At 45.7% G+C, this 25,051-nt stretch overlaps 1 protein-coding gene across 8 annotated transcripts in view; it reads left to right on the forward strand.

Moving 5' to 3' along the window:
* The window catches only part of KCNMA1 (potassium calcium-activated channel subfamily M alpha 1), a 683,439-nt gene that overhangs the window by 321,650 nt on the left and 336,738 nt on the right, over positions 1-25,051 (forward strand). The gene's annotated exons all lie outside the window — the stretch shown is intronic.

Consider the following 25,051-nt stretch of genomic DNA (forward strand, 5'->3'; position numbering starts at 1 on the left):
CCCTCTACCCCCCCCTCTCCCCGCTCACCCCCTCACCCCCCCGTTGTCCGTGTCCATTGGTTAGGCCTATATGCTTGCATATAAGTCCTTTGGTTGATCTTTCCCCCTTGCCCCCACCCTCCCCTACCTTCCCTCCAAGGCCCGACAGTCCAATCAATGCCTCTCCGTCTCTGGATCAGTCCTTGTTCATCAGTTTATGTTGTTCATTATATTCCACAAATAAGTGAGATCTTGTGGTATTTATCCGCTCTCCAGTTCCATCCATGCTGTGGCAAATGGTAAGAGTTCCTTTTTCTTCTTCCTCTTCTTAAAGAATACCTTTCAGCATTTCATATAATGCTGGTTTGGTGGTGATGAACTCCTTTAGCTTTTTCTTATCCGTGAAGCTCTTTATCTGACCTTCCATTCTGAATGATAGCTTTGCTGGATAAAGTAATCTTGGTTGCAGGTTCTTGCTATTCATCTCTTTGAATATTTCTTGCCACTCTCTTCTGGCCTGCATGGTTTCTGTTGAGAAATCAGCTGACAGTCGGATGGGTACTCCCTTGTAGGTAACTGACTGTCTTTCTCTTGCTGCTTTTAAGATTCTCTCTTTATCTTTTGCTCTTGGCATTTTAATTATGATGTGTCTTGGTGTGGTCCTCTTTGGATTCCTTTTGTTTGGGGTTCTCTGCGCTTCCTGGACTTGTAAGTCCATTTCTTTCACCAGGTGGGGGAAGTTTTCTGTCATTATTTCTTCAAAAAGGTTTTCAATATCTTGCCCTCTCTCTCCTTCTGGTACCCCTATAATTCTGATGTTGGTACGCTTGAAGTTGTCCCAGAGGTTCCTTACACTATCTTCATATTTTTTGAATCTCTTTTCTTTTTTCTTTTTCGGTTGGGTATTTTTTGTTTCTTTGCATTTCAAATCTTTGACTTGATTCTTGGGATCCTCTTGTCTGCTGTTGGAGCTCTGTAAAGTATTCTTTATTTCAGTCAGTGTATGCATAATTTCTAATTGGTCCTTTTTCATGACCTCCATGGTCTTACCATACTCCTTGAGGGATTCATTAAATTTATCGGCGGTTTCCATAAAATTCTTGACAAACCTTATAAACGTGGCCTTGAACTCTATATCCAGTCGTCTGGCCTCCTCCGTTTCTGCCAATTGTGACCTGTTTCTTTGTCTCCGCATTTTGGCTGCTTCCCTGTGTTGATAGAGTGGCCTGCGCGCCAGGTGTCCTGTAGGGCCCAGTGGCTCAGCCTCCCCAGTTACCTGGGGTGGACACTCTTGGTGCACTCTTGGTGCCTCGCTTGTTGTAGGATCACTGGGAGGAATTGACCTCCAGGCCAATTGGCTGTGGGAAGCAGCTGTGTCTGAAGTGGGAGAATGGACCCCCTCTGACCACTGGGTACAGTGGCTCCTGGATCTAAGGAGGTGCTAATTCAGCTCCTGCCTGAGGCCACACAGCAGGAACTACGAAGAGGCTCAGCTGTGAAGCAATGCAAGCCGCTGCGGGGCCTTGGGCCTTCTCTTGGAAGTTCCGGGTCTGGCAGGCCCGGCTGAAGTTAGGTAATTATCAGGTTGCAAAGTTCTGGGGCATTCACATGCAAAAGCCTCTGCCGCAGCCCGGGTGGGGCGGGGTCTCAGGGAGTCAAAAGGGCGGGGAAAGAAGCTATGGCTGATTCTCAGCGCCCGGAGTCGCGCGTCTCAGTGTCCCGGCAATGGCTGCAAGCACCTCCGAGGGAAATCTGCCCCCAAGTTCGCCCGCTGCCGCCTGAGAGAGCAGCCTCTGCCCGTATGAGTCCTGGGTCCCCAGAGACTTCCCAGAACCGGAGATCAGAGCAGTCGGGAGCTTGTGATTCAAAAAGACAGCCGCGTCCTCAGGTGCCACCCCCTTTCCGCGCGTGCCGCCGCGTACCTCTGCACTCAGCCTCCGCAGCTCCTCTGGCTCTCAGCGTGCTTTTCTTTTCTTCTAGTTGTAGAAATTACACTCAGCCAGCCTTCCTGTTGTTTTGGACGATGTTTGCTCCGTCCTTTGGGCTAATTTTCAATTGTTGTGTGGGGCGACTATTTCCCGGTGTTTATCTATGCCGCCATCTTAGTTTCTCCTGAAGCTGTTCTCTTATAGCATATGTAAGGGTCTTCTTTTCTTATCTATTTAGGCACCTTATATCTTTTGATTAGAGCATTTAATCTGTTTACATTTAAAGTGATGATTGATAGGTATGTAGTTATTGCCATTATATTATTCATGTTTTTAATTTTTTTTCTTAAAGAAGTCTTTTTAACATTTTTTTTGGAAATACTAGTTTTGTGATTATGAACTCTTTTTAGCTTTTTCTTGTCTTAGAAGCTCTTTATCTCTCCTTGATTCTAAACAAAAGCCTTGCTTGGTAGAGTAGTCTTGGTTGTAGGTTCTTGGTTTTCATCACTTTGAATATTTTGTGCAAAGTTTCAGTTAAGATGTCAGTTGAAATTCTTATGTGAACTCCTTTATAGGTAACTAACTTCTTTTCTCTTGCTACTTTTAAGGTTGTCTCTTCATCTTTAACCTTTGACATTTTTTTTTTTTTTTTTAAATATATTTTATTGATTTTTCACAGAGAGGAAGGGAGAGAGATAGAGAGAGTTAGAAACATCGATGAGAGAGAAACATCGATCAGCTGCCTCTTGCACATCCCCCACCGGGGGTGTGCCCGCAACCCAGGTACATGCCCTTGACCGGAATCGAACCCGGGACCTCTCAGTCCCCAGGCTGATGCTCTATCCACTGAGCCAAACCGGTTTCGGCACCTTTGACATTTTAATTGTGATGCATCTTGCTATGGTTCTCTTTGGGTTCATCTTGTTTGTTACTCTGCTTCCTGGACTTGTGTACGTCTATTTCTTTTGCCAGGTTAGGGAAATTTTTCATCATTATTTCTTCAGATAGGTTTTCTATCCCTTGCTCTCTGTCTTCTTCTTCTAGTACCCCTATCATGCAAATGTTGGTATCTTTGATATTGTTTCAGATATCCCTTAAACTATTCTCTTTTTAATATAATTTTTTTCTTCTGAGTGGGTGTTTTTCATTACTTTGTCCATCTAATCACAGATTTGATCCTCTGCTTCAACTAATCTGTTAATTTCCTCTAATGTAATCTTCATTTCAGTTATTGTATTTTGTTTGTCTGTTTTTATGATTTCTATCTCCATTTTTTGGGGTTTTTTTTTGTATTTATTTGTTAACATTCTCACTGAGTTCATCTACTCTTCCCCTAGTTCACTGGGCATCCTTATGACTAGTGCTTTCAACTATGCATCTGGTAGATTGCTTGTCTCCATTTTGTTTAACTTTTTCTCTGGAGTTTTATCCTATGCTTTCATTTGGAACACATTCCTATGTCTCCTCATTTTAGCTGACTCCATGTGTTTCTCTGTATTATGTAGCTTTCCTATGTCTCCCAGTTTCGACAGAGCGACTTTATGTAGTCGGTGTCCTGTGGGGCCCAGTGGAGCAGTCTGCCTGGTCACCTGAGCTGGGTGCTCCACAGGTGTCCATTGTGTGGGTGGTATGTGCCCTGATGTTACAGTTGAGCATTGATTGCTGTTGGCATGTCAGTGGGAGGGATTGACCTTCAGGTTGACTGGCTGTGAGAAACGGCCATAACTACAGTGGATAAAACATGGTGCTGAGCTGACCTCATGAGGTGAGATTTGCTCTCAGGGCTCTGGTTCCTGCAGAGTGTTATTTGTGCCTTTGGGTGCGTTATTTGTGGACCTGGTTGCATGATTTTCCATTATGGTCTGAAGCCAACTGCTGGCTGTGTTTGTTCTGGGCCTCTTGGGGGAAGCCCTGGTGCAGGCTAAGGTCAGCTGCTGCCTGTGCTCAGCCTGGAGCCATTTGGGAGGAATACAAAATGATCTGCAGGTGGTTGCTGCCTGTGCTGGCCTTGGAGGTACCTGGAAGAGGCTAAGCTGTGGACTGAGGCTGGTTGCCACTAGTGCTGGGTTTGCAGCTGTTTAGCAAGAGCTTTGGGGCATGCCAAGGCCAGATGCTGCTTGTTGGGGTTTGGGAGATTTTAGGAAAGTTTGCTGCATGAGCTGCTATGGGTTGTTTGTGAGGAAGAGGTTCAGGTCGGACACTCAACTTGGATGGGACGGGATGTCAGAGCATCACCAGGATAGTGATAGCCTTAGTTAATGGACACACAGATGTGGTGCTTGCCTATTCCTCTCAGCTGGGTGGTGGGAGGGCCCAACAAAGGAACAATGTTGTCTGCCAGCACTTCTGTCCCAGGAGTGAGCTGCCCTGACCTTTCCCCTTCAGTGAGGTTTCTCCGCTTATGTCCCTGGTGCCTTTCAAGCTGCTGCCCCAACTCTAGAGCTTAGAGCAAGTGAGTCTGTCAGAGAGTGAGTTCATGCCTGGGCCCTTTAAGAGGATTCCAGCAGCCCTCCATCTCACTCAGCCCCAATCCTTGCTGGTTTTCACACCCAGAAGTTATGGGGACTTTCTGGCATTAGAACCCTGCGCTGGGTATCCCAGTGTGGGGTGGGGACCCCTTAACCTTCATGGGTGACCTTCGCAGATGACATTTCCTTCTCATTTCTTAACCATCACACCGTTGGTGTGGGGCCTGCCTGTTCTACTTATCTGTCCCTTCTACCAGTCTCGATGTGGCTTCTTTTTTATATTCTTAGCTATAAGGGCTCTGTTCAGCTAGTCTTCAGGTGGTTCTCAAGGGTGTTTGTTCTGTAATTTAGTTGTAATTTTGATGTGATTGTGGGAGGAGGCGAACCCAGCATTTACCTCCTCTGCCATCTGGAGTGGAAGTCCTCAAAGAAACTCAGTTTCATTCATCTGTTGTATTGTCTTTATAGTCTGTTTCACTTATTTCCGCTCTAATATTTATTATTTTCTTCCTTCTGCTACATTTGGGCTTAGTTTGCTTTTCTTTTTCTATTTTTTTTTTTTTTGAGAAGTACAGTTAGGTTATTTGAGCTGATTTTATAAACGTGTAGGCATTTATTGCTGTAAATGGCCCTCTTAGAGCTACTTTTGCTGCATCCCCTAAGTTTTATATTGTGTTTACATTTTTGTCTTAAGATACTCTTTTATTTCCCTTTTGATTTCTTTTTTGACTCATTTGTTGTTCATGAGTGTGTTGTTTAATTTACACACATTTGTGAACTTCCCAATTTTTCTTTATGGATTTTTAGTTTCATACCATGTGGTAGGAAAAGATACTTGATATGATTTCAGTCTTCTTAAATTTGTTAAGACTTCTTTGTGGCCCAATATATGAAACCCTGGTACATTGTTGGTGGGATTATAAATTGGTGTAGCCATTATGGAAAATGAGTTTTCTCAAAAAATTAAAAATAGAACTACCATATGATCCAGAAATACTATTTCTGAATACATAGCCAAAGGAAATGAAATCAGTATCTCAAAGAGATATCTGCACTTCAATATTCACTGCAGAATTATTCACAATAACCAAGATATGCAAACAACCTAAGTGTCCATGTATGGATGAATGGATAAAGAAAAATATATACATATATACTAGTATATGTATTATTCAGCCACAAAAAGAGGGAAGTTCTCTTATTTGTGACAACATGATGAACCTGGAGGACATTGTGATAAGTGAAATATGCTAGATACATAAAGACATACTATCTGCTCTCACTTATATATAGAACTTAAAAAAGTTGAACTATGAAAAGCAAAGAGTAAAATGGTGGTTGCCAGAGACTGGGAGGATGGGGATATGGGTAGCTGTTGGTCAAAGGGTGCCAACTTTCAGTTATATGATGAATAGGTTCTGTCTTCCAGTACTGTTTAAGTATCCATTTTCATTAATCGTTGGTTAAATTACCAGCCATCATTATGTAAAAGATAAATCATAAGTAAGGATATGAAATAGTAACAGTAACAATAATAAGACAAGTAATACAAATAAATAATACAATAATTAATAAATACTAATACAAGAATAAACTCTGTGTTTTGCATACTCACAACTGTAAACTTACTTTTGCCCACCCCTGTATATATGAAATCCTCATGCTGTATACCTTAAATATATACAATTTTTATTTGTCATTTAAGCCCTAATAAAGCTTAAGAAGAAATTAACAAAATAGTAGCCATTAGGAATTCATTTTCACCGTTCCCCACTTTATTATTTTAGGTACAAAAGCATGACACAGTCCCAATCTCCCATGATTGCAGTTCAGTGTGGGGTCAGAGGCTAGACTGTTCTTTTCACTAAGAACACATTTCGAGAGCATGTTGTGTTAGATGTCACTGCCCACAGCCTGAAGCACTGGCTTTAATGGGCTGCTTTGGATCCAAAATCTCAAGATTCATCTCCCTCTTTCTCAGAATCTAACGATTCAGTTGGAGTGGATGAGTCCCCATCATCCCCAGCGATTTAGTAGTCATGTCCAGTGTCAACCAAGACCCTAAAACAGGGGTGGGGAACCTTTTTTTTCTGCCAGGGGCCATTTGAATATTTATAACACAATTTGCGGGCCATACAAAATTATCAACTTAAAATTAGCCTGCTATATTTGGTCAAACATTTAATTAACTCACCCTTAATGCCTTGGCAAGGCCAGACCAAATGATTTCTCAGGCCTTGTACTGGCCTGTGGACTGGATGTTCCCCACCCCTACCTTAAAATAACAGCAACACTTATTCATCAAGGCACCACAAGGGTCATGGAAAAGCTACCAGCTTCTGTCAGACAATCTCCTAATCTAAGCAAACTACGTGTGTGTGTGTGTGTGTGTGTGTGTGTGTGTGTGTGAGAGAGAGAGAGAGAGAGAGAGAGAGAGAGAGAGAGAGAGAGGAAATTTGTAAGAAATAATGGAATTTTAACTGTTGCCATTCAGATCTTGGTATGTCAGTTGCAGAGAACAGGAAGTTCTCCTGAAGTGGCTATGACAATACTACAAATTCCAAACCTTCCTTTGCTGTCTTCTGGATATTTAGCAGCACTGGGTCAGGATGCATTAGGCCTCTCCAAGGTCCAAGTGTGTCTTCAGTTGGATGGTCAGATTCTTTGTCATTTACATAGAACACCTTGAGAGTGAAATGGGGTGCTCTTACTAATTATTCCAGGGCATCAGGAAACCTGGGAAGGATAATCAGCGTAGACATGCGGACATAGCACAGTCTGTTGTCAGGAAGCTTCCAATCTTGGCTTATTAAAGTGGCATCAGCAGCTGATATAATAAATGAATTCCTTCCCTGGTATTCCCGGTTGGTGATCTGAATCTACTTGAATATCTTCAGGGACAGAGAGCCCAGGACCACCTGTAACAGCCCATCCATTGTTGGGTGATCCTCCCTCTTAGATTGGGATTTTGTAGAAGAATTTTTCCGTGTAAGGTATAAGACCAGTAAATATGCTAATAACCAAGATGATGTTTACCACAAAGCAGTAAGCATACTCTCCTCGGAGATGGGAGAGCGGGGTGCTTGTAGTTTGGGGAAAAGGAGGGGTAGTGCCTACCCTTTGTGTCCTCATTTTGGTCAGGCCGTCAGGACCATCCAGGAAAGCCTCCCAGCCTGGGCGCGTCTTCACTAAGGAACTAGGAGAAAGCAGCGCAAGTCCACAGATTTTCAAAGGGGAGGTGTGATGGGGACGTTTGTGGGACAGTGGAGGTCTCATAGCCCCGAGTTTGGGGAGTAGCCTTGGTGTCATACATTAAAAGAACAAAGGCAGAGAGTCAAACCTGGATCTGATGCCCAGCTCTGCCTCTTGCACACGCTCCCCATGCCTCCATTTCTTCACTCAGAATGGAGATAGCGCTTCCTCCTGGAGCACAGTGGGTCCTCGTTCAATTCACCCACCCTCACCCTGCCCTGTTATGGTGATGGCACAACACCGTCTTGGTCCCTCTGTTCACTCATGGGCCAGTGGTAAGAAGTTTTGGACGTGCTGTGTGTTTTTTTCTGTGTGAAATGCTTGTCTTGTTAACTCCTCATCCTCTTCCTCAAGGAAGTCTCTTTGGACCCCACAGTCCATGAAGCTCCCCTCTCCTCTCTTCAGAGTCCTCCATACCACACACAGTTTTTGTTAAATACATTCTTACTGATTTCAGAGGGGAAGGGAGAGGGAGAGAGAGATAGAAATGTCAATGATGAGAGAGAATCATTGATCCGCTGCCTCCTGCACGCCCCACACTGGGGATCGAGCCCGCAACCCGGGGATGTGCCCTGACCGGGAATCGAACCATGACCTCCTGGTTCGTAGGTTGATACTCAAACACTGAGCCATGTTGCCGGGCACCACATACAGTTTTTATTCTCTAGTATGACCATTGGTTGAGTGTCTGGCTCTCTTCTAGACTATAGGTTGATGAGGGCAAGGCCCTCTTTGGTTCTCTGCTGTTATCTAGGCCTAGCAACAAGCTTGGCACACAGTAGTTGCTCAGCAGATGTTTGTGGAAAGAATAGTGAATGTTGGGGACACACTTTCACCCCTCAACGAAACCACGGGCCAGAGACTGAGAAGGAACCTGGTGTCAGCAGTCGAGAATGTGGAAAGGGCTTTGGTTAATGTCCACGCAGGATCGTTCTGGAGGTCCCAGAGCAGAGCAGCAGGTGGAGGGGGATTAGGGAAGGGGAAGAGTCTTCACCTCATCTGGGTCTGAATGGCTTGATGTTTCAATGGAAGAAACACAAAAGGAAAAGAATAAGATATAAGACTTAAGTCCAACCACCCTGTTTAGTGGAAGTCACATTCACGAAAAATCTAGGAAGGCAACTTCACCTGACAAACCAGGCTGCCGCTGGAGAGACGTGCCAGGCAGACTTGTGTCCTTAGGAAGGTCTGTCAGCACTGGGCACAGGGAGGCCAGGTCCTGCCAGAGGCTCCTGCAGGGATGGAGCCTGGACCAGGGCCTGGTCTGCCTCCCCTCTTGCACACATCTGGCAAAACGCGCAGAGGCCTGGCCTTCGGTTTTTTGCTTTGGAAGCCACACGGGCAGCTTTTCTTCTCTAACACTCTTTCTTTCCAAAACCAAAGGAACTAGTTTATGGATGAGCTCAACTTCTCCGCTCGTGGTACTTTCCGATTACTTTCTTTGGAGCCCAAAGTCTCCTCAGCCACACACCTGGGCAAGTCTTATGATCCTGGGTGGAAGTAGGGATTCAGAAACTGAAGTCTGTTGGAAGTGGAAGTTGTGGTAGTGTTATTAGTAACAGTGACATCATACCTAAATGTATGAGCTAGCTTTCTGTGGAGACGATACATCAACTTAATTAAAAACAAAAACACAACGCCTTGTCACCAGAGCTTTGCAGCTGGCATCCCGCAGAATTTTAGTCTCTGTGTGCCAGGAGATCCAAAAGGTTGAAAATCGCTGCTCTAGCCCATCAAACTAGAGTGTGAAAGTGATTTAGGATAACATTTCAAGATAAAGAATTGTAACCAATTTTTTCCTATCAAAAGCGGCTTCAGAAGTATCTTTATATAGACATTGGAAGGAAATTTTGTCTGAATAGCACATATTTAAAATAACTAATTGAAACTGATTTTACATCCATATTCAGAAAGAAAGGATAATTTTTTTTTTTCATTTTATCATGGTTTACAACAGTGGTTGTCAAGATATGGTCCCTGAACCAGCAGCATCGCCATCACCTGGAACTTATTAGAGATAAATTCCCAGGCTCTTCCAGACCTCCGGAACCAGACTCTCTGGGAGGGGTTCAGCACCTGTGTTTTCAGAGACCCTGTGAATAATTCTGATGCACATTCAAGTTTGCAAACCACTGTTAGGCTAGGGCAGTGGTCGGCAAACTCATTAGTCAACAGAGCCAAATATCAACAGTACAACAATTGAAATTTCTTTTGAGAGCCAAATTTTTTTTAACTTAAACTATATAGGTAGGTACATTGTTATTAACTTAATTAGGGTACTCCTACGGCTTAAGAAGAGCCACACTCAAGGGGCCAAAGAGCCGCATGTGGTTCTCCAGCTGCAGTTTGCAGACCACCCATAGGGCATACATGTCTTGAAAGTCTTTTGATGCTGGGAAATTCATTTGGGCCTCTGTCATCCTGTTTTGCATAAGAATGAAAACTAGAGTTTGAGTTCAATAAAGCAGGAGCTTTCTACAACTCTGTATTCCCTGCCAGCTCAGCCCTGAGTCCATAGTGGACGCTCAGCAATGGAGTGGAAGGAATGAGGGGTGTTCATAAGCGTGAATTCTTGTGCATACAGATCCTTTAATGGAGTGGACGAGGAAGGGAACTTGGTGATTAGGCTGAGGCTGTGATGAAATACATGGATGGATTATGACAAGAGAAGGTGATGCCCAACCCCCCGCCCCCAACACACACACACACACACACACACACACACACACACACACACAGAAATTGAAAATCTGGAAAACTCAAACAAAAGACTTAAGGACTCCACCCCAGTTCTGATTTATTTTTTTAAAAAAACACAACACACATATTTTTATTGATTTCAGAGAGGAAGGGAGAGGGAGAGAGAGATGGAAACATCAATGATGAGAGGGAATCATTGATTGGCTGCCTCCTGCACGCGCCATACTGGGCATCGAGCTCGCAACCCAGGCATGTGCCCTTGACCAGAATCAAGCCTAGGATCAGTCTGCAGGCTGATGCTCTATCCACTAAGCCAAACCAGCTAGGGCTCTGATTTCTCTTTGACAACTATGCTGAAGCTCATAAAAATAGGAAATAAAAAGTTATTCCTACATTTCTGGCCCCTACACCGCTGAAGTGCTAACCGTGTGCCTGGTCTGCCTGTCAGATATGCTAAAGTATGAAGCAGACACATGCTCTTCATCTTTTTCAATGACACTTGAAAAAACACGGGGCATTCCAGACAGTGGTCTTTTCTTTTGTTTCTGAAGTAAGTGTGAGGCTTACAGAGGCAGGAAACCTCGTGTTAGCTGATCATGCTCACCACCACCTCCCACTCACCCCAGCTTGTGCCCGTGAAGTGGAGCGTGGGGTTTTCTGAGTGTGAGTCTCCAGTAAGCTAGAACTCCCATTTCCCTGTGCGGCATCCTTAGCATCTGATCCTCACTGGGCCGCAGGGAGATCTGTGGGACATAGGAGCTGGGGCTGTGTTCCAACCTTCTAAATTAGCAGCGATGCATGGTTTGTGGGGCATCCTAGCCCTCTCTTAGGGCAACATGATTGCATGTGTTGAGGTTTGTGCTGCTGATTGGCCCTGCCTTCTCATTTTCCAGGCTGTGGGAGTGGGGATTTATGAACATGGGGGATGCTTTGGAGCTTTCTACTTCCTTCAGGAAGGGTAGCTTATCTCTAAGAATTTAAGAGTAAATACTAATAAACAAACAAGAGGAGAGGAGATATGTCAGCTAGTTCTTTCTCTTTGGAGACCTGGATTTCAACTCTCTGTAAACCTTAAAACAACAACAAAAAGAGCCTGTTAGTTTCTTTATTTTCCCAGGTGGTGTTTGCCAAGACCAATCCTTTTGTCGTGGTCTGAGATTGATTCTACAAAGGAGAAAATGGAGTGTAATGCTTTCACCAAGCAAGTGAGCACGCACATCCATGGTCAAGCCCAGCGTGGGCCGGTGACTTATTTTGAAGCCTGGTCAATGTCAGCATCAATGTTGTCCTGTCAGCTGAATGGCTTTCCCATCTTTGGCCAAGTCCCTTGATGCTGAGCGGCTTTGGTGGCACTGCTTTCTTGAGTTCACTGAAAATCCTTTCTAAAACTAAAAGCAACACCTTTGGTGGCCAGATCATTGCTGTAGAAGATGGAAATTTTAGTTTGTTTCTAGGGGTGACTTCAAGGTTTCACCAAGCCCTGGAGGGGCTGTGGCCAAGTCATTACTGCAGCTTGGCCTTGAGGTTTAGACTTGGAGAGCAAATGCCTTGTGTCTTTTCCATCATCTTCTAGAGGAATTTGTTTTGTTTTTAAAGTGGTTATAAGCCAAGGACACACTCTTTTTTTATTTTAGTTTACCCTTTTTTTATTGTGGTCAAAGGTACACTCTTTTAAAACTCCCAATCATATCTGGGACTTTAGCCAGAATTGCCAAAAGACAAAGTAGGCTCTGGCTCCAGTTAGCATCTCTGATCCCTAAGAAATGTATAGCTCACTTTGTGCATCAGTAATAGACAAGGATGGGGTGGTGGTGGGGAAGGTGGAGATCCATGGAAAGTCTCTGGCTAAATGGAAATGGATTCTGGAAACTAAAAGAGAAATGCCAGGTAACTAAGGGCCGCTAGTAAGACCCAACATCTCAGAGGGGCCAAGGCACGTATTTGTAACACAACGTGTAACAACGTTCCTGGAGGTGCCAGCTGCCTTTGAAAGGAGAGACATCGGTATCCCTCTGAGCAGGTGACTGTTTGAGTTTGAGATGTGAATATACAGCTGGATTCTACTTGCAGGTTCTCAACGTTTTTCTTCCATTTCTTTCTTGTGATAACACATGCATAAGATTTACTCATTTAGCCATTTGTAAGTGTAGAATTCAATGGCATTAAGTACATCCACAATGTTGTACAACTGTCACCACTATTCATTTCTGGACCTTTTTCATCAACCTAGAAAGAAACTCTATACCCATGAAACAATAACTCCTCCTACTCCCAGCAACCACCATTCTACTTTCTTTGTCTATGACTTTGACTATTCTAGGTACCTCTTACAAGTGGAATGATATAGTATTTGTCTTTCTGTGAATGGCTTATTTTAATTAGTATAATATCTTCAAGGTTCATTCATATGGGAACATCCTATCTAATAAAAGAGAAACATGGTACTTGGCGTACGACCGCTACCCTTCCCATTGGCTAATCGGGGCGATATGCAAATTAACTGCCAGCCAAGATGGCGGCCAGCAGCCAGGCAGCTTGAAACTAACATGAGGCTTGCTTGCTTCAGTGACGGAGGAAACCAACGTTCCCCGCCTGCCTTGCAGGCCTCTGAGCCTACAGTTTGAAACATTTTAACAAATATAGAAGCTTAAACAAACCCCAGAAACCAGCTTTCAGCGAGCTGGGATTTCAGAGCTCGAGTCAGAGCTAGAGTTATATATTGTTTCAAACCGAAACAAACCAGATACCTACTTTAAGCAGCGGAGGCCTAAGAGCTGGAGCTTCAGAGCTAAAGCTGGCCCAGAATTAAAAAAAGAAAAAAGAAAAAAAAGGAGTGGTTGGGAGCTTCCGTCACCCGCCAGCCTGAAAACAGCCCTCAGCCCCTCACCCAGACTGGCCAGGCACCCCAGTGGGGACCTCCACCCTGAAGGGTGTGTGACCAGCTGCAAACAGCCATCATCCCCTCACCCAGGCTGGCCAAGCACCCCAGTGGGGACCCCCACCCTGATCCAGGACACCCTTCAGGGCAAACCAGCCAGCCCCACCCATGCACCAGGCCTCTACCCTATATAGTAAAAGGGTAATATGCCTCCCAGCTCCAGGATCAGCGGAGCCGAGAGGCCTCCCGGCACCGGGATCAGCGTGACAGGGCAGCGCCCAAACCCCCTGATCGCCCTGTGGCTCTGTGTGTGACAGGGGGCGGGGCCACAACCTCCCTATCCGCCCTGCTCTGTTTGTGACAGGGGAAGGCGCCCCAACCTCCTGATCAGCCCTGCTCTGTGCCTGATACGGGGGAGCTCCCCAACCTCTAATCGCCCTGCGGCTCTGTGTGTGACAGGGTGCGGCGCCCCAACCCGCCCCCCCCCCACCCCCACGGGCCCTGCTCTGTGTGTGACAGGGTAGAGCCATAAACTCCCCATCGGCCCTGCCCTGAGTGTGAGAGTGGCGGCGCCCCAACCCCCTGATCGGCCCTGCTCTGTGGGTGATAGAGAGCGGCGCCACAACAACCCCCCCCACCCCACCCCCGCCCAATGGGCCCTGCTCTGTGTGTGATGGGGTAGAGCCATAACCTCCCCATCGGCCCTGCCCTGGGTGTGACAGTGGCGGCATCCCAACCCCCTGATTTGCCCTGCTCTGTGTGTGACAGGGGGCAGCGCCCCAACTCCCCTATCGGCCCTACTCTCTGAGCGACAGGGGGGAGCTCCTCAACCCCCTGATGGGCCCTGCTCTGTGCATGACAGGGGGGAGCTCCCCAACCCTCTGATGGGCCCTGCTCTGTGTGTGACGGGGGAGCTCCCCAACCTCCTGATCAACCCTGCTCTGTGCGTGACACGGTAAGGAGCCCCAAGCCCCCTGATGGGCCCTGCTCTGTGCGTGACGGGGTGGCACCACAACCTCCCCATCGACCCTGCCTTGAGTGTGACAGGGGGTGGTGCCCCAACCCCCCAATCGGCCCTACCCTGAGCGTGACTGAGGGTGGCATCGCAACCTCCGGATCGCCCTGCTCTGTGCATGACAGGGGGCGGAGCCCCAACTCCCCAATCGGCCCTGCTCTGAGCCCGACCAGGGGCTGCACCTAGGGATTGGGCCTGCCCTCTGCCACCCGGGAGCAGGCCTAAGCCAGCAGGTCGTTATCTCCTGAGGGGTCCCAGACTGCGAGAGGGCACAGGCCGGGCTGAGGAACCCCCCCTCCCCCCTGAGTGCACAAATTTTTGTGCACTGGGCCTCTAGTCTTATATAATAAAAGCCTAATATGCAAATCAACTTAACAGCAGAAGGACAGGGCGCTATGATGTGCACTGACCACCAGGGGGCAGATACTCAACACAGGAGCTGCCCACAGCCCACAGACCCCAGGCCAGCCAAGGCGGGTGACAGCAGGGAACCCCTCGATCACCCCGCCAGTCGCCCCACAGATTAGCCCTGATCGCTGGCTAGGCCTAGGGACCCTACCTATGCACAAATTTTGTGCACTGGGCCTCTAGTATATCTATATATTTACATATCCATATCTATATCTATATCTATATCTATATCTATATCTATATATCTATGTCTATATTTACATATCTACCTATATTTACCTATCTATATTTATCTATATCACATGTTGCTTATATTTATTCTTCTGTGAATGGACATTGAGTCACTTCCACTTTTTGTCTGTTGCGAATAAAGTTGTTATGAATTTGGGTGTACAAGTGTCTGTTTAAATCCCTGCTTTCAATCCCATTTTTTCCTTTAACATACTATAAAAACTGCCAAGATTCGAGAAACAGGACAAAGATGACCATAAGTTTAGTCCTTGGTGACAGTACGTGGCAACTGGCAACCTGACAGTGCTATAGAATTTTTCTTGTCCTATAAACCTAATTAAATTAAAACCCATTTGGCCAAACCCACATGCATTTAAGCCAGATAATTTTTCCAAAAGCTCATTAGCTGCAAACTTGGGAGCTCTACCAGCAGATGCAAGTTTTTCCCTCAGATTTTTCAGCAATTAGACAGGAAAGGCCTTTCACACTTTAGACCGCAAGTGGAAGATTTTATCTTGCTTGCCAATGTAGTTTTAATGCCCTTGGTAAAAATATACAGAAATCAACCTGTTGAGGTTTAGGGTGCAGTGATGTAAGATTCCAGTGTCACTGCTCGTAAACCTCCGTTCTCAGGAGGAACACAGGTTTTAGGGAATTTTTTTCAGACTTAATGTTATAATTGCTTTCCATTTTTTCAGTTTCTCACTTCAGTTATACTAATTAGGCTTTGAAGGAACACATTCAACTCTTCTGTATGTTTAGGTTGTGCAAAATGAGATGGGCACAGTCAGTAAAATCCGGGGTGTGGGACAGGTGGCCCTCCTGTGACAATCAGGCAACACTGTCCGCAGAAGTGCACACAGCTCGTGCCCTAGAGTTATGGCAACCGGGGCCCGGTTTATGCTGCAGATTCTTCCGCAGGGAACAGGAAAAACAAGCTTCAGACCCTCTATACCGGTGATGGCGAACCTTTTGAGTTCGGCGTGTCAGCATTTTGAAAAACCCTAACTTAACTCTGGTGCCGTGTCACATATAGAAATTTTTTGATATTTGCAACCATAGTAAAACAAAGACATATTTTTTATATTTATTTTATATATTTAAATGTCATTTAACAAAGAAAAATCAACCAAAAAAATGAGTTCGTGTGTCACCTCTGACACATGTGTTATAGGTTCGCCATCACTGCTCTACACCCATCTTTATTAGCTACATTCTCCTCTTCCCTCTCCAAAAAGGCCATTTATTGCACTTAATTTTGTATGTATTCCAGCAAATGTGTGATTTATAATAATCTTGTTCTTGGTAAGTTATACTCAACACGAACCTTATTGCCATGGCTGGTGTGCTCAGTTGGTTGGGCTTTGTCCTGTGCACTGAAAGGTTATGGATTCGATTCCCAGTCAGAGCATATGCCCAGGTTTCGGGCTCAATCCTGGTTGGGGTGTGCAGGAGGCAGGCAATCAATGTTTCTCTCTCTCCTTCCCTCTTCCTCTTTCTAAATAGCAATAAAATTTTTATTTTTTTTTAAAAGGAGCTCTATTATTTTCTAGGCTTCCTTTTTATCTATAGTAATTTTGAAATTACCTAATTTAAAAATGGACAGATACATTGCTGGGAATGTAGTGGTTAATATATATTGATAGAGACCCAACTTTGTGATTGATTAGTAGAGTATTAGTTTATTATCTCTGTGTCCCTTGCAACCTGTGTGTGTGTGTGTATATATACATATACTAGTACACACACACACACACACACACACACATATCTATACAGTGGGGCCTTGACTTATGAGTGTCCCGACTAACAAGTTTTTTGAGATATGAGCCGTCTCTTGGCCGATTTTTTGCTTTGAGTTGTGAGCTAAAATTCGAGTTACGAGCCAGCTTCAGATACCCCACCGCTAGTTGGCACAACGAACGTCCCAGTGAACGCCACAACATCAGCCCAGCATCACATGTCTCACTTGTTCACTTTTGATTTGACATACGAGTAATTTGAGTTACGAGCTCCGTCACGGAACGAATTAAACTCGTAAGTCAAGGCTCCACTGTATCTATATCTATCTATCTATCTATCTATCTATCTATCTATCTATCTATGCATATGTATATGTTCATGCATTATTTATACATGAATTCACCTCCTCAGTTCAGACATGTGTTTTACTCCATTTCCACAGATTCCTGGTCCTGATCCCAGTCTTCTTCACCTAAGGCTCTGACGTGCATCACTTTTATTGAACCTGTTTTTCCTAGAGACGCAGTGTCCCCACTTCTCTCTGTGGAGGTTGCTTATTTCTTTACAGTCCAGGGACCGTTGGCCACCCTGGCCCTCCATCACCCTGCCATCCTGGTGTGAGACCTTTACTCTTGAGCATCCTGCCATCCACGGAGTCCTCACTCCGTCTACCCCCCGAGGCTGCCATCTACCTGCCTGCACCCCATTACTCAGGATGGTTTCCTGCTGTCAACCTCAGCTCTCCAGCCGTTGCCTGAGTCTGTGCACACGAATCTCCTATCTATCCCCTGAGTGTCCCAGACCCTTGACCTTCTCGAGGACGATGCACTTCAGCCAGCTGTCCCTTGGATCCCCACACTGGGAACTACTCAAGTCTGTGGGTCCATATCCTTCCATTCTCTTATGCTTTCACTGCACCAGTCTCCAAACTCATTCTTCAGTCTGTCCTCCAAATACTCGTGCAACAAACCGGGAGACACTGCTAGCTCTGGGAATGTAGTGGTGAGTGAAAATTGACATGTACCTTGTCTTTATAGAACTTGCAGCCCAGCAAAGGATAGAGGAATTAATCAAATGACTGCACAAAGAAATACAAAACTTCAGGGGTGCCAAGTGCTACAAGGTACAGACTATGCTCATAAGGGACCTTCCCAAGTTAGGTGGGCAGGGAAGTGACAGTATAGCTGAAATCTGAAGGATGACTAGTCTGTGAGGGGAGCTACGTCTTCTAGGAGGAGGGACGTACTTATGCAAAGGCCCTGCGGTAGGATTTTTTTTGGGTGCTGGCCATGTGGTGAATAAGAACTGAAAGTTCCATTAACTGGAGTCTAGAGAGGGAGAGTGTAAGATAAAGCCAGAGGGAAAGAAAAGGGCCAGTTTTCCAGGGTTTTGTGAGCTCGTCAAGGATTTTTTTTTTTTTTCATACAAAAGCCACAGACACCTTTTGAAGCAATTGAAGGGGGTTCTCTCCAATTATGTCTCGTGTCCTAAAAATCCAGTCCATTCTACACTAAGTAGTACTGCATTTTATATATTGCACTTCTGGAGGCACCAGATGTAAATGCCCACAATTCACAGGCATTTTATCTCGGCTTCCTCACATCATCTCAGTCTTATCTGGAAGTCCCACCTATTTTTATTTTCATGCTGTCATTCTAAAGACTGACTCCTGAAATCACTTTCTTTTTCCTTTATTTCGTCTTGAATACATCTATAGTTATGCTATTGTTTGGAGCCTTGGTTTCCAGGGAATCCATTTACAGCATTTTTGTGTAAACACTTGCATAAGTCAAATGAAATGTGCCACGATGTTAGGTTGGAAACTTAGGGGACCTTCGGATATCTAAGTGGCACTGTCAAAATATTGCTTTTATGCTTTACAAATCTTTCTTTCCTTACGATGACAAAAATACCTTTTTTGGTAGCAAGATTATATATACTGTTGGGAACCATTAAGGGTGTAGGGATGAGAAAAACACGTTACTATGCTTGCCTTTATCCCTTGGAGAAACCACTGAGCTCAGAGTATGAGCGTTCAGGGTAAAACCTACAAAAATGTGGGTTTTTCAGAGATCACAGGGGCAGGAGGTGAGGGGGCTGGGCCAGAGCCCCCTCCTTTTCCTTCAGCCACAGTAGGGCTGAGGCACAGGGGCCCCTCTGGCTTTGTGTTTGTGGTGCGAGATGTCAAACTGCGTGAGCAATTGATTGCCTACTGGAAACACCAATGAATGGGAGTGTCCGTGGAGTTCCCACTTGTGATTTATGAAAGAAACAGCAACTCTGACACAGATTAGTAACACATCATTGCCATCATACTCAATTATTATAACGATGCAAAAATGGCTTACAGTTGGCGTAAAAGAGGCTGCCTTTTTAAGCCAAAAGTTTTTAGTTCTTTCACTGTAAGCAATGACCTGTCTAGGTCCCCATTTGATAACCATCTTTCCCAACCCCAGCATTTCACAGACTGGGAGACTGAGCCCCAGAGACATGAAGTGCTGTGCTCCGGAGCGTACAGCTTCGCAGGGCAGAGCTGAGACTCAGAGCCAGGCCGCCTCCTGGTGGGAGTCTGTGCTCTCCCCGTGTGTCAGTCACGGGGCGTGTCAGTCACAGGGGGCGCCTGGTGTCGTCCTTCCCTGGGACAGCCAGGTGGACCGGGAGAGTCCGGAGCCCTCTCCTCCTCCTTGGTCTCCCCTTCTTCCCTTCCCCGTCTACATGTGCGGTGATGGTGGTGTCACTTCTCTGTCCCCTCCTTAGGCATCTCCAGGTGTCTGTCTGTATGTGCAGCATTTACCGAATTCACAGGCACCTCCCAAATCATTCAAGCTTCTGGATTCCATGCTTCAAAGCGAAGATGAGGCCTGAGGAGGCTCTTTTAGTTTTCTGTTTTCCTCTCTCTCCCTCGAGGTCCGTGCTCGGCATTCACTACCTGTTTGTCGGAGCTGTTAGACTCACCAGACCAGACGTCACGAGTTGGGTGTCGGAATGGTGTTGTCTCCCATAAACAAAGTGTCCCCAGATTGTTTTGCCTTAGGAGCTCTCATGCCTATTTTTTTTTATTACAGTGTCTTTAATTGAATATAAATTCTCCCTCAATTAAAAAGTCATGCGCCTTCGGGATCACATATAGGAAATTGTCCATGTTCTGAGGGGTGGCTGCTGCCAGTATCTGGCTAGGCCCCGATCAAACATGCAGAATCATTAATTAGGGCCATTTGTTCTGCTGAGAGCTGAGCAGAATGTGTAAGTCCTGCTCGGGAGAGAATTAATTCATCTTCCTCTCTGTACTTTGTAGAGTACTCCTAGCACGATTCTCCAAGCCTGCAGGCCTCGTGCATATGTTCTGATGGGCTAATTGCTAAGGAGACATTTGTAAATTAATCTCTGACTTGAGCTAAGTGGTTTCCCCTAATGGCTTTAATTCAGTGACTCCCATTCTTGGCCACACGTCAGCTTCACTGGAGGAGCTTGTTAAAAATAAGAGATGTCCAGCTCACTCCCCACCCTCAGGCTCGAGATTTCCTGGTCTCAGGACGGAGGAGGGCGTCTCTGTTTTTAAGGAAAGCGCTTGAGGTGGTCACACACCTGGTCGCAGTCGCCTCTGTGAGCCTCGGCTTTAAATGCTCATCTGAAGGCCCGCGGAGCCTCATATGTTAATTGAAAGCATTTGGGCCCAAACCTGACACTTGAAACCAGGTTCTAGAATGGGCAACATCTCGGAAGAGTCTCTGTTCCTGATCCACTCCCCTCCCTATTCTCCTCGCTTGGTCTGTCCTTCCTTGAAGAGCTCCAGTGCCCTGAGGGCGGATATTCCGGCTGTTTTCCACTTTCATGGACTTTCTGAGACATTTGGAAAATCTTCAGAGCCTGCTGGAATTTCCAGCATGAAGGTGGCTGTGAACATTCTCTCTCAGGCAGCTGGTATCAGGTGTTAGGGACAGGCATTCTTCTAGCACAGGGCTCCTCAAACTATGGCCCGCGGGCCACATGCAAATACAAATATTGTATTTGTTCCCGTTTTGTTTTTTTACTTCAAAATAATATATGTGCAGTGTATGTAGGAATTTGTTCATAGTTTTTTTTTAAACTATAGTCCGGCCCTCCAACGGTCTGAGGGACAGTGAACTGGCCCCCTGTTTAAAAAGTTTGAGGACCCCTGTTCTAGTACAGTGTGTGTGTGTGTGTGTGTGTGTGTGTGTTTTCTTGGCATTCTGTGCAAACACATGCTATGTTTGGTCTTGGAGTTTTGAAAATTATGCACAAGCACCGTTGTTTTAAAGACATCTCTATGCAAACTCCTGTGTTCAGGAATCTCACACTCTGCCAACATCACAGAGCATGCGGTGTTTCCAGTAAACCTAAGCATATGGCAATGAGCACCATGCAGGTAGCCAAGGTGATTTGGTGAAACTGGACTATGAAAGGTGAGTTAGGCTGGCACCGGGGCCTGAGAGAGCACGCTCACGTTATCCCCTCGGTCTGACTGTTCGCAAGCTCTTGTTTGCTGACGGTGCTTTGGGAAGCACCTGACCATTGTAAGCTTATTCTGTGACTCAGCTGCTGGAGGGCGAGTGTCTTCCTCTCTCAGCTTTTATGCTTCTCGTGGCCTCATCTTATGTCGCAGGCTTCAGTGTCCCTTGCCCCTGGGACTGTGGAAGTGCATAGAGAGACTCCGCATCTCCATCCTTCTTACTGAAGGCACATGAGAGGAGACAGGATATGTAGGAAGAAGGGACACTTTGAGAACAAGGAGGGTATTGAGACCAGAGCCCTGTTCCTACCCCTCCTAGTTCTTCCCCATTCAGGTGTGTTCCAGCAATTCAGTAGCATATGTATTGATCAGATGGTTGAGCACCTACTAGATGTAGCATAGGATTCATCTATGTAAAGAGTACGGCAGAAGGAGTACATTTTACGACTCCAAGTGGACTTTTTCTTTTGTTTTTCCTGAGGCTTTATGCATAGCAGATGTGAAATAAATACTTGGATGATTATTTGGGGGTGCACTATGCCATAACTATTACCATTTAGGCTAAAATGGAATTATGTTGTGTGATGAAATAGATTTTTTTTATATTTAGAGTAGGCTGCTCAGCCAATGGAGGATTTGTCAAAGAGATAGAATGTGTTTGTATGTGTGTGTGTGTGTGTGTGTAAGAGAGAGAGAAGAGAGAGAGAGAGAGAGAGAGAGAGAGAGAGAGAGAGAGAGATCCTTTGTTAGGCCTATAGAAGATGAATCTCTATTGGTTTCCTGTCTTCATGGCCAGATCCATAGGGTTAACGTATGTTCTGCAGCCCTTGGATCCAGGCTGACAATGTGATCACGCCTGACATGATCAAGAGGCATTTATCAAGTTTAAAAACCACATGCACAGCCTCTGGCTGGGCGGCTCAGTTGGTTGGAGCATTGTTCCATATGCCAAAATGTCACAGGTTTGACCCCTGGTTGGAGCACATGTGGAAGGCAACCGATTGATGTGTCTCTCTCTTTTCCATGTTTCGCTTTCTCTTCCCCTCCCCCCTCTCTTCCATTCTCTCTAAAGATCAGTGGAAAAATATCCTCAGGTGAGGATTCACAAACAAACCAAAATAATCACATGCACAGTTGCTTCAGTACGGAGAACAGACGCTCTGTCCATCTATGGTTTCATGCCTGGGGGCAGGCAGGGGGGTGGGAACTGGGACCTCCTGGAGAGGGAGCCTTCCAGCTGAGCTTCAGGAGCTGAGCACAGGTCCCCTCAGCAGCAGCCTCAGTCCCTGGAGACTTGGAGGCCACGTGCCTCCTGGACTTCTTCCCTTCTTGCCTTATCAGAGAGAGACTGATATGTGAGTTTGCATCTTAAGAGGAGAGTAGGAGTCCTTCCCTCCTGTCACTGGCTGATTTGCTCAAATGAGCTGCACATTATTTTCCACAGCAGAGGCCGGTCGAGAGGAATTGGGAGAAAATAGTGTCAGCTGCTTTGACCACTCAAGCCTGGGGAATCATCGCCATTGCAGGAGAGCGATGCTGAGCTCATTTCAGAATGATGTGGATGCCTTCTGCAAGGACTTCTTTCCTATTCTTTCCCCTTTCCTGTTTCTCCTCCTCTCCTCTTCCCTCCTCCCCTGCCCCACCTTGCCTTTCTTCTTTCTTCTCCAGGTTTTAATGGAATGAGCCCATGACCCCAGCTTGGCCAACGCTCAGCATTCACACGCACAGGCACACACACACATGCAGCCAGATTGACAGGGGTGAGCCTTGAATCAGCTGTTCATGAATGAAGCAGAGGTCCTGTCCCTCTGTCCTGGCCACGCCCCTTCTCTTTGAGGCGTTCTGAGAATGAGGTCAGAGCCAGGATCTAATGGCTTGTGTCTCAGAAAAAGCAGCACAGGTCAGAATTAATCTTCAGCTGTTTGTTTTGCTCCCTCATTCCGCTCATAGAGGGGAAAGCAGAGGGTTGTTCATGGTTTTTGTTTTGTTCCTGTGCATAACTTTGCAAGGAATGAGTGAGTGAGTGAGTGAGTGAGTGAGTGAGTGAGAGGGGAGCGGCTCAGGTGGCTGCCAGGGTGTTTGCGCCAGCTCCATGGTAATTACTGACAGACTGCAGGAGTTTCCTTGGATCAACTGGGACATGTTTTCGTTTTTAAAACAAAATGGAAAAATAAAATAGGCCCCGGTGGTGTCTTAACACTTCCTCTCATGAGGAGAATTTATCAGGTGCTGTGGAACCACATAGTCCCTTTACAGGGTCCAGTTGTTTTAACCATCAGCTTTTAAATATGGAGCTCACCCTCCCTCCCTGAAGCTCCATGGAGTTTTGCAGTATTCTAAATGAATATGCAGATTTCATTTCTGTCAGCCACTGTGGTGCACCCACAAGTACAGAAATGTGTGAGCGATATTCTCTCTCTCTCTCTCTCTCTCTCTCTCTCTCTCTCTCTCTCTCTCTCTCTCCACCTCTCTCTCACACACACACACACACGGCTTGATTTTTACCTAGTCTTTACATAAACTGGGTTTTATCTCTGCACCAGCCAATGCCAGAGGGATGTTCATAGATGCTCTGAGGAGACTTACGCTTCTAACCCCTTCCACCCTTCTCCCCCTGCAGTTCCTGTAGGAGATTAGCAGGTCTGAAAGGGAGCTGTTGCCCCTGGCATCTTAGGTGGTGGTGGGGGTTACTTTTTGTTCTCAAGATTAATCATTGGCTCTTAGCGCCTGTTTTATCTTTGAACATCCTTCCCGTTGGACCAGGACTCTCCTCCCCGAAAGATCAAATAAACAAATGAGAACGTGGAGTGAGCAGGGAGGTGTCAGTGTCAGCCTGAACTGCTACATATTCATTTGATGGACTTTGGTGTGACAGGTGTCCTCGGAAGGGGATGCTGCGCTGTCTTTTCTATCAAAGGTGATTGATTACCTTTGAGTGAAGCCTGTGAAGGAGAACAAGGATTGCCATGTAGCCGGCCTCACGTATGACCTTAAACGGTTTCCAAAATACTTAGACCTGTCCCCCCCACTCCCTCCCCCATGGATATCTGTACAAGCAGCAAGTTTGTGCCCCTCCCGCATTTTATTATGAGTTTATTGAAATAAGTACAACTTGAGAGCAACATTATAGGATCATCTCTACCTAAAGGGATTGACTACTTTGCCCAGATGAACTGTCAGGTTCTGAAAAGACAAAGCTATAGCTAGACGTTCCTGGCTTCTAGGAATGAGTGGGAAAGAGAAGACGTGTGTGGTCCTAGAAATAATTGGACCTTTTAAAAAACTGCATATTGAATTTATTGGGGTGACATTGGTTCGTGGAATTATATGGGTTTCAAGTGTACAGTTCTGTAATACATCATCTGTATATTGTATTGTGTGTTCGCCACCCAAAGTCAAGTCCAACTTTCTGTTTTTCAATTGGTATTTCTTGGACAGAAACAGAAAGTAAATTCATGGTTATCTAGGGCTTGGCTAGCAAAGGAGGATTAACAGGCACGAGGCATCTTAGTGAGACTATGGTGATGGTTGCAGAAATTGGTATAATTATTCAAAGTCATTGACTGAATTGTACATTTAAAATGGGTGAATTTTATGGTAGTATGTAAATTCCACCTCATTAAAGCGGCTAAAAATTGATATTCCTGTATTTAAGTTCTCTTGGGGCCTAACTTGCATATAATACGAAACATTGTATCACCCCAAATGTTCACCTGCTCTTTTCCCACTGGAGCGTGTGTCTTCACTTTGGTGGCGGAGAAGATTCACCCTGAGATTACAGGGCCAGATACAAACCCCAATGTTAGGATATTAGAGTCTGCCCTGACCCCTGTTGGCCAGCAGTGAGGTTGCTGCCCACTGCCTGGTAAGGAGCCAACGTAAGGGGAGCAAAGGGATAGGCTTCCAGGCAGACCCCACAAAGCACCTGGCACCACATTTCCGAGCTGCGGCTACATGTGTCACAGAATTAAAAAA

This window comes from Myotis nattereri (assembly GCF_964212035.1).
Source record: "Myotis nattereri genome assembly, chromosome: 13".
Classification (NCBI taxonomy): Eukaryota; Metazoa; Chordata; class Mammalia; order Chiroptera; family Vespertilionidae; genus Myotis; species Myotis nattereri.